Genomic DNA, 10,951 nt, shown 5'->3' on the forward strand with positions numbered 1-10,951 from the left:
CCGCGCTGGCAGTTCACGATGACAGGTGCATGTCAGCAAGTTCCTACCGTGACGCGCCTCTTCGTGAGTTTGTGCCAGCATGAAACGTGCCCCTGGTTGATATCTGCCAAGAACAGATGAATGGCACTAGAGAGAAAATCAAAGATTTAATAATGTAGTGCTAGTGCGAGGTAGTAAATAAATACTTAGCTTTATGCGGTGGAAGTCGATCAGATCGGGTGTTTGTGAAGAGCTTGAGCTTTCCTTGAGACTTGGACCGCCACGTTTTTTGATTCGGCTGATGGATACACAAGCATGCAGAGCCTGCAGTCTAGATTTCGGGACGATCTTGCCCAGATTGATGCCCCGATCAGAATTGGGGTCGACCCAGGTTCAGCCGTGCTCTTCGGATGCGATCAGGTGCAATTTGGCTGTTGTTGATGATTAAGGATCCCGCCCAGATGATAAAATCCAGCCGTAGCTTTCCCACAGACGGCGCCAATTGACGAGGCGGTTCCTCGGCAATGTCCACCATGAGGGGCTTGGGTTTTTAGAGAAAGGCGACGACGGAGGTTCCGGGAGCGAGGCGGTACACGATGTACCCAGGTTCACGTCCCCACGGTGGAGGATCGCTACGTCCTGCTAGCAATCCACTATATGAATATATGTACAGGGTGCCGCCATAGGCGGAGTTGTTGGATCTAGTCTAGTTCTAATCCGTGAGTCGCGGTTTCTAGGCGTGTTGCCTCTATAATTATGCTTCTGATTGTGCGTGTCCCTAAGGGGTGCCCCTGCCTGGCTTTATATATCAGCCAAGCTAGGGTTTACAAGAGTCCTAGTAGGATTCATATTGGAGTCTTCTTTCCTTGTAGTCCAAGTTGAGGCGCGTGCAGGTCCAGCTTGTCGAGTCCTCGTGCTGGTCCACCTTCATAGTTTGCACCGGGTATGGCAATGTCGAGTACCCGAAGGGTTATGCCCACGCGGTGGATCCGACTGAAATGCAGACCACCAAGAAGCAGATCTCCGAACAGAAAAACTCCTTCAGGGCCGCGATAGAGACCAAGAAAGTCAACTTCAAGGAAGATGACGCCACCAAGCAAGTCTCAATCGGAGCCAACATGGACCCCAAATAGGAAGACGCGCTCGTCGAGTTTCTCCGCGCTAACATGGATATCTTCGCATGGCAACCTTCTGACATGTCCGGAGTACCAAGGGAACTCGCCGAGCACTACTGATGACCCACAAGTATAGGGGATCACAACAGTCTTCTAGGGAAGTAAAACCCAATTTATTGATTCGACACAAGGGGAGACAAAGAACACTTGAAAGCCTTAACAGCGGAGTTGTCAATTCAGCTGCACCTGGAAACAGACTTGCTCGCAAGAGTTTATCAGTAGTAACAGTTTTATAGAAGTAGCAGTAGTAAAATAACAGCAGCAGAGTAACAAAGACAGCAGTAGTGATTTTAGTAAACAGCAGGATTAAAATACGTAGGCACGGGGACGGATGACGGGCGTTGCATGGATGAGAGAAACTCATGTAACAATCATAGCAGGGAATTTTGCAGATAATAATAAAATGGTATCCAAGTACTAATCAATCAATAGGCATGTGTTCCAATTATAGTCGTACGTGCTCGCAATGAGAAACTTGCACAACATCTTTTGTCCTACCAGCCGGTGGCAGCCGGGCCTCTAGGGAAACTACTGGATATTAAGGTACTCCTTTTAATAGAGTACCGGAGCAAAGCATTAACACTCCGTGAACACATGTGATCCTCACATCGCTACCATTCCCTCCGGTTGTCCCGATTTCTGTCACTTCGGGGCCATTGGTTCCGGACAGGCGACATGTGTATACAACTTGCAGGTAAGATCATAAACAACGAATATCTTCATGAATCAATAACATGTTCAGATCTGAGATCATGGCACTCGGGCCCTAGTGACAAGCATTAAGCATAACAAGTTGCAACAATATCATAAAAATAACATCTACGGATACTAGGCACTATGCCCTAACAATCTTATGCTATTACATGACCAATCTCATCCAATCCCTACCATCCCCTTCGGCCTACAGCGGGGGAATTACTCACACATGGATGGGGGAAACATTGCTGGTTGATGGAGAGGCGTTGGCGGTGATGGCGGTGATGATCTCCTCCAATTCCCTGTCCCGGCGGAGTGCCAGAACGGAGACTTCTGGCTCCCGAGACGGAGTTTCGCGATGTGGCGGCGTTCTGGAGGGTTTCTGGCGACTTCCACTTCTCCCCGTGCGTTTTTAGGTCGAGGCGAATAAGTAGTCCGAAGGGGGGCGTCGGAGGCCAGCCGAGGGGGCCACACCACAGGGCCGCGTGGCCCCCCCTTGGGCCGCGCCGCCCTATGGTGTGGGGCCCTCGGGCCTCCACCTTACTTGTCCTTCTGGCTCCGTCAGTATTCTGGGAAAATAGGCCCTTTCGTCAAAATCCCGAGGTTTTTCCCTGAAAGTTGGATTTCTGCACAAAAACGAGACACCAGAACAGTTCTGCTGAAAACAACGTTAGTCCGTGTTAGTTGCATCCAAAATACATAAATTAGAGGCAAAACAATAGCAAAAGTGTTCGGGAAAGTAGATACGTTTTGGACGTATCAACTCCCCCCAAGCTTAGCTTATTGCTTGTCCTCAAGAAATTCAGTTAACAACTGAGCGATAAAAGAACTTTCACGAACACATTTGTTCATATGATGTATATATTCTCATGATATGGCTAATACTTAAGCAGTTCATAATAAGATAGATGCAAATAAGATCATCTAACAGATATGTCAATCATGAAGAGGTACCAACAATTAATAATAAGCATCATGAATCATGTATATAAGCAGGATTGCAATGTTCATAAGAGAGTATAATAAAGTGGTATCTCGCTTGCCTGTATTTGATCGGCAAAACATAAATGCCCGGGCACCTCTGGAGTTCATAGAAAGACTAGAAGTAGTGATTGTGAAAGATAAAAGCATCAAAGTTATACCACAATCAATCATATTTTGAGACAAGCATATTATACTAAGAATGACAGTTGTGCTCTCAAGAAAGTGCTCAAAGAAATAATGGAGACACAACATAAAAGTAAAAGATTGACCCTTCGCAGAGGGAAGCAGGGATTAACATGCGCTAGAGCTTTTCATTTGTAAAGCAGGAGTAAAATTATTTTGAGAGGTGTTTGTTGTTGTCAACGAATGGTAATGGGTACACCAACTATCTCGCCAACCGGACTTTCAAGAGCGGCTCCCATGAATTATTTGCATGTTTATGTGGCACTCCTTCCAACCTTTCTTACACAAACCATGGCTAACCGAATCCTCGGGTGCCTGCCAACAATCACATACCATGAAGGAGTGCCTCTTTAGTTTAGTTTTATTATGATGATGACACTCCCCCCAACCTTTGCTTACACAAGCCATGGCTAACCGAATCCTTCGGGTGCCGTCCAACAATCACAAACCATGGAGGAGTGTCTATTTAAGTTAATTAATTCGGGACTGGAAATCCCATTGCCAGCTCTTTTTGCAAAATTATTGGATAAGCGGATGTGCCACTATTCCATATGAGAGTCCGTCAAAAGTAAATGAAAAGGTTGAAAGCTAAACACCACATACTTCCTCATGAGCTATGAAACATAAACACAAATTGAGAAGCATTTTGAAGGTTTTAAAGGTAGCGCATGAGAATTTACTTGGGATGGTTTGAAATGCCATGCATAGGTATTTATGGTGGACACTCTGGAATAACTTGGTTTTCATGTGTTTGGAGGCACGAGCAGCGTTCCCGCTCAGTACAAGTGAAGGCTAGCAAAAGACTAGGGAGCGACAAATCAAGAGAGCAAGAATCGTCATAATCATGCTTGCGGCAAAATAAATTAACCGAGGCATAAAAGTGATACAAGAACTCGAAGCAATGTAAATCATGTAGGCTTAATTGACTTTTGTTCAGTCATATGCATGCGTGAGCATGTGCCAAGTCGATATAAATGAATTATTCAGAGGAGGATACCACAATGCCATACTTACTTATGAATAAAACAATGCAAGCAAACATCCATGACATGCTACTCATATTAATAAATTGGAGCTAATCATGAGAGATCATGAACTACTAGACTTTCTTAAATAACATATACCTCACATGAACCAACTAAGCATGCTCACATGGATGAGTATATGTACAAAAATGAAAACAAATAGAGTTCATACCAGCCTCTCACCACAATCAGATTGTCGTAGATCGTCATTATTGCCTTTTCACTTGTGTAGCTTGGATAATATGAAATGAAAACCACGCTCCAGCCACCGAAGACCATTGAACTCATAATGAACTTTACAAACCAAAGAAGAACAGCAAATATTTTTGGTGTTTTCGAATCTGAGAACAAGAACAAAAGGAAACAAGCAAACAAAGCAAAATCTTTTTGGGTTTTCTTATAGCAAACTAGCAATAGAAAATAAAGCGAAACAAATGCAAGAAACCAAGATAAACAAATGATGAAGAGAAACAACAGAAATATTTTTGGTCTTTTTATGTTTTAGGAAAGAAACAAAGCGAAAGCAAGAAATGGCAAACTAAAAGAAACAAAGAAAAGCGAGATGGCAGAAATCTGCCAAAACCTGACAGCAGTACAGAAATCGATTTTTACAAAAATCTTAAGTTGCTCAGTTCAAAAAGTGTTCAACTAATGAAAGTTAGATAATAACCTGCGGAACCTGCACAAAAATTGGCTTCGCAAAATAACGTTCTGGCTGTGCGCACGAATTTTTACGGTAACAGCCCAGAATCTGTTTTCAGGCAGCACTTCCCCAAATATCATCTTCCTCTCATTAGAAAACCACTCAAAGAGACTAAACAAGTATATACAAGTATCCAGCAATCATAATATGCAAAGAATGAGTGATGCCGGTATACCTCCCCCCAAGCTTAGGCTTTTGCCCTAAGTGGAGTTCAATCCCATCGAGACCATGAGGTAGTATCTCCGTGGTACGACGAAGATGGATCATATTCCGGGTATGTGCTAGAAGAAGCGCCCGGATACGTGACGGTGTAGTCGTAGGAGGGCTCGGCGTCCTCGGAGTCATGCTGCTGGTGGAAATCTTGTATCTTCATATGTTCATCCACCTCCTCCCTAGTGCGCGACCATGGTTGCCTGTCAATATCGAACAAACCTGGCTGGGGAAGAGGGATTTCTTTCTCATCCCCGTCAGCAAACAACATTCTATAGGCCATATTATCTAAAGTAGACTCGGTGGTAACAAAATGATGGCTTTTCATAGCAATGATATCAAGCCTCCTAGGGGTTAACGGCACATCATTAGGATCAATAGGAAGCTCTAAATGTGTTAAAATGCGCAGTGCAATAGTTCCTCCAAAAATAGGTCCCTTAGTAGACAAGCGGCGAGCAATGAGAGAACCAAGATGATAAGATGTCCGTCCAGTAAGTGCAATATTCAAGAAAGCAAGATGGTAACTAGAAATATTGCTAGTGTTCTCCCTACCAAGTATGCTAGTGGCAACGTAATATGCAAAATATTTAATGGCGGGGAGTTGAATGTTCCTTATCTTGCCCCGCTGAATGGTGCGACAATTATCGTTGGTTATCCCTCGATAGAGCTCCAACAAGTCCCGGGGGTTTTCATCGATCCTCCTTGCTGTACCTACATGGGCAATATCCAATGCACAACAAAATTCTTCCAATTCCATAGTAACAGGAGTACCATAGATCTTGAATGCAACTGTCGGATTATATTGCGTGTTTTGGAACTTGAAGCTCTCGACAAAAAATTTGGTGAGCATGTAGTATTGCTCCCTTTCATCTCCAACGTAGGTGGCTAAGCCCGCCCTGTTGACAAGGGTGAAGAAATCATCCAATATCCCTGCATTTGTCAGAAAATCATAACATGGGAAGGATGAGGCATTAGGAGCCCCATTGTCCTCTTCGGGCGCGAAGCTAGGCGCGATGATGTCCTCATTGTACGACCGCCTAATTTGGGTGGCGGTCCTAGAAGGCCTCCCGGTGCTGGTTGTTCCTTTCTTGAACAATTCTCCAAATTTGAACTTCTTCATTTTCTGAAATTTTCAACAAACAATATAAAACTTGATTTGGTGACATATAATTGAGGGAAACTACCATAGGAACTTGCTAGAGTACTAATCATGCATCAAAACTAGTTTCTACCACTTGGAACAAGCATGCAAGCTCACTAAACATGTTACCTACAGTAGCAAAATATTCAAGATATACTCAACCAAACAAAATTCTATTTGGATAATCGAAGGAGTCACATACCGGAGAGCAAATGTGCCAAATTTCAAACAGAAATCTGGGCTGAGCAAAGAGATCGAAAAATCCTGAGCTCTTGAGCAAAAACGCGAGTGAGAGAAAGTTGGTTCGAGTTTTTTCGGGAGAGAGAAGATGCTGGGAGAAAGAGATGAAGGAGTGGGGCAAGGAGGGGCCCACACCACAGGGTGGCGCGCCCCCCTTGCTGGCCGCGCCGGCCTGTGGTGTGGCACCCTGTGGTGCCCCACAGGTCATCCTCTGGTGCTCCTGTGTGCCTCGTCGAAAAATAGGACCAACGGTGTAATTTTCGCGAATTTTTGAAACTTTGAAAAATGCACATTTCTGGGTATTAAGTTTATTATTACTGGCCAGGAAAATTTTTGAAATCTCAAATCAACTAAGAAACTTTGCAAATTAAAAATGCTACAGCAACTAGAGCAAGTGGAGGAAGAAAGAGATGTTGTTTACCTCCTCTATGCATATAAAAGGTATTTGTTAACAAGGTTGATCAAGTCTTGCCACCAAATAAATTTTACATAGCTTATGAAGAAATAAACCTCAAATCAATCATGTTACCTTGAATTGTATTGATATGGATCCAATCACAAGAGTTTGATATTCTTCTTTAGGCTCATATATAGGACAATCGATAGTTCCAACTTTGATAGTTCTCACATGAGAAATAGTATTAACTCCGCACGCTTTTTCAATCCTCTTGGGGAAATAGACGGTGTGTTCCTTATCATCAACATTGAAAGTAACCTTTCCTTTATTGCAATCAATAACAGCCCCTGCGGTGTTAAGAAAAGGTCTCCCAAGAATAATAGACATATTATCATCTTCGTGCATTTCCAACACAACAAAATCAGTTAATATCAAGCGATTATTAGTAACTTGAACAGGAACATCCTCACATATACCAACAGGAATAGCAGTAGATTTATCAGCCATTTGCAAAGATATATCAGTAGGTATCAACTTATCTAAGTAAAGTCTCTTATAAAGAGAAAAAGGCATAACACTAACACCGGCGCCCAAGTCACATAGAGCAGTTTTAAATAAATTATTCTTAATAGAACAAGAAATAGTAGGTTTACCTGGGTCGCCCAACTTCTTTGGAACTTTGCCATTGAAAGAGTAATTAGCAAGCATAGTGGAAATTTCCTCATTGGGGATTTTCCTTTTGTTAGTAACAATATCTTTCATATACTTTGAATAAGGAGGCAATTTAATATCATCAGTCAAAGGGATTTGCAAGAATAAAGGTTTCATCCAATCACAGAATTTATTATAGTGTTCTTCTTCCTTTGATTTTAATTTCTTAGCAGGAAAAGGCATTTGCTTTTGCACCCAAGGTTCTCTTTCATTACCATGTTTCTCAGCAATAAAATCTTCTTTAGTATACTTTTTATTTTTAGCATGCTTTTCAGGTTCTTTTTCAACCTCTTCTTTATCAGGAGTATCATTCTTATCATTATCATTATCATGTTCATTACCACTTTCAGTTTCAGCATCAGAAATAGAAATACTATTAGGATCATTAACAGGTTCAGAGGATTCTACAACATTCTTATGTTTCTTTTTCTTTTTCTTAGATGGAGCTCTAGGTTCAATGTGTTGAGAATCTTGTTCAATTCTTTTGGGATGCCCTTCAGGATATAAAGGATCATGGGTAGAGACACCACCTCTAGTTGTTACTTCATAAGCATGTTTTTCTTTAGCATTATTTCCTAACAAGTCATTTTGCACTTTAGTGAGTTGATCAATTTGAGTTTGAACCATATGAAAATGTTTAACAAGCATCTTAACATCATTGGAGGTTCTCTCCACAATATCATGCAATTGACTAATAGCTTGAGAATTTTCCATTAGATGATTCTCTACTCTCATATTAAAATTTTCTTGCTTAACAATATAATTATCAAACTCATCTAAGCATTGCGCAGGAGGTTTTGAATATGGAATATCTTCTCTAGTAAAGAGTTGAAGGGTGTTTACCTCAATCATGGATGAAGGGGGAATTATCTCACATATATCTTCTATAGGAGGTAGATTCTTCACATCTTCAGATTTAATACCTTTCTCCTTGAGAGACTTCTTGGCTTCCCTCATATCTTCATCATTCAATTTAATTAAACCCCTCTTCTTCACTATTGGCGTTGGAGTTGGTTCAGGGCGTAGTCCAATTATCATGATTCCGGCCTATTTTAGCCAATAATTCTTCGAGCTTCGTCTGGAGTTCTTTTCCTGAAAACACAACCAAGCACAACTATCCAGGTATGCCCTAGACTCAATGGTTAGTCCACTATAAAATATATCAAGTAAATCATGCTTTTCTAAATCATGGTCAGGCAGAGCTCTAATAAGAGAGCAAAATCTCGCCCAAGCCTCAGGCAATTTCTCTTCATCTCCTTGATCAAAATTATAAACTCTCTCGCAAAGCAGCATGTTGAGCACTAGCGGGAAAGTATTTCCGGAAGAAAACAAGCAAGCAATTCTTTTGGACTTTTAATAGAACTAGGTGGCAAACTATTATACCAAGTTTTAGCGTCATCCTTTAATGAGAATGGAAAGATTTTAGCAACAAAGTAAGTACGCTTCTTAACATCATCGGAAAACAAGCTACTCAAAGCGAGATAACTCAGTCATGTGTTCAACAGCACTTTCTTTTTCAGTACCACAAAAGGGTGTTTTCTCAACAATAGCTATATGAGATAGGTCAAGAGAAAAATCATAATCTTTATCCCTAATGTTTATAGGAGATGTGGCAAATTTAGGATCAGGAGACAGTTTATATCTAACAGTATGTTCTGCAAGCAACTTTTTAATTTTTCTTGCATCAGTGGTAGCATGGTATTTTTCAATAAAATCATCATCAAGTTCCACATAATCTTCATCAAGATCATCACTAGAATAATCAAGTTCAGGTGAATTAACAGGTGTAGTAGCATCAGGAGTTTCAGTATTTTCAATTTGTCTAGACCTAGCAATTGAAGCATCTAGAAAAGTTCCCAATGAACCACTATCATCAAGCACAGCAGAAATATTATCAGTATTATGAGAGTTTTCAGATTCAGCAGAAGTACCAGCATTTGAAGCATGTGGCGGTGAAACAAGTTTATCAATCATAGATGGTGAATCAAGAGCAGCAGAGGTACTCAGAGTTCTACCTTTTCTTGTAGTGGATGGTAATATGGCGACCTTAGTATCGCGAGTTTTACCCATGATGGAGAATTTGCAGCGAACAATATCAATCCAAGTGAACTTCCAAATAAAGCTATGTTCCCCGGCAACGGCGCCAGAAAATAGTCTTGATGACCCACAAGTATAGGGGATCTTCGAGGGAAGTAAAACCCAATTTATTGATTCGACACAAGGGGAGACAAAGAACACTTGAAAGCCTTAACAGCGGAGTTGTCAATTCAGCTGCACCTGGAAACAGACTTGCTCGCAAGAGTTTATCGAGTAGTAACAGCTTTATAGCGATAGCAGTAGTAAAATAACAGCGAGCAGAGTAACAAAGACAGCGAGTAGTGATTTTAGTAAACAGCGAGGATTAAAATACCGTAGGCACGGGGACGGATGACGGGCGTTGCATGGATGAGAGAAACTCATGTAACAATCATAGCAGGGCATTTGCGGATAATAATAAAATGGTATCCAAGTACTAATCAATCAATAGGCATGTGTTCCAATTATAGTCGTACGTGCTCGCAATGAGAAACTTGCACAACATCTTTTGTCCTACCAACCGGTCGCAGCCGGGCCTCTAGGGAAACTATCTGGATATTAAGGTACTCCTTTTAATAGAGTACCGGAGCAAAGCATTAACACTCCGTGAACACATGTGATCCTCACATCGCTACCATTCCCTCCGGTTGTCCCGATTTCGTCACTTCGGGGCCATTGGTTCCGGACAGACGACATGTGTATACAACTTGCGGGTAAGATCATAAACAACGAATATCTTCATGAATCAATAACATGTTCAGATCTGAGATCATGGCACTCGGGCCCTAGTGACAAGCATTAAGCATAACAAGTTGCAACAATATCATAAAAGTAACATCTACGGATACTAGGCACTATGCCCTAACAATCTTATGCTATTACATGACCAATCTCATCCAATCCCTACCATCCCCTTCGGCCTACAGCGGGGGAATTACTCACACATGGATGGGGGAAACATTGCTGGTTGATGGAGAGGCGTTGGCGGTGATGGCGGTGATGATCTCCTCCAATTCCCCGTCCCGGCGGAGTGCCAGAACGGAGACTTCTGGCTCTTGAGACGGAGTTTCGCGATGTGGCGGCGTTCTGGAGGGTTTATGGCAACTTCCACTTCTCCCCGTGCGTTTTTAGGTCGAGGCGAATAAGTAGTCCGAAGGGGGGCGTCGGAGGCCAGCCGAGGGGGCCACACCACAGGGCCGCGCGGGCCCCCCTGGACCGCGCCGCCCTATGGTGTGGGGCCCTCGGGCCTCCACCTTACTTGTCCTTCTGGCTCCGTCAGTATTCTGGGAAAAAATAGGCCCTTTCGTCAAAATCCCGAGGTTTTTCCTGAAAGTTGGATTTCTGCACAAAAACGAGACACCAGAACAGTTCTGCTGAAAATAGCGTTAGTCCGTGTTAGTTGCATCCAAAATACACAAATTAGAGGCAAAA

This window comes from Lolium rigidum, chromosome 6 (genome assembly GCF_022539505.1).
Source record: "Lolium rigidum isolate FL_2022 chromosome 6, APGP_CSIRO_Lrig_0.1, whole genome shotgun sequence".
In the NCBI taxonomy this organism is placed as follows: domain Eukaryota; kingdom Viridiplantae; phylum Streptophyta; class Magnoliopsida; order Poales; family Poaceae; genus Lolium; species Lolium rigidum.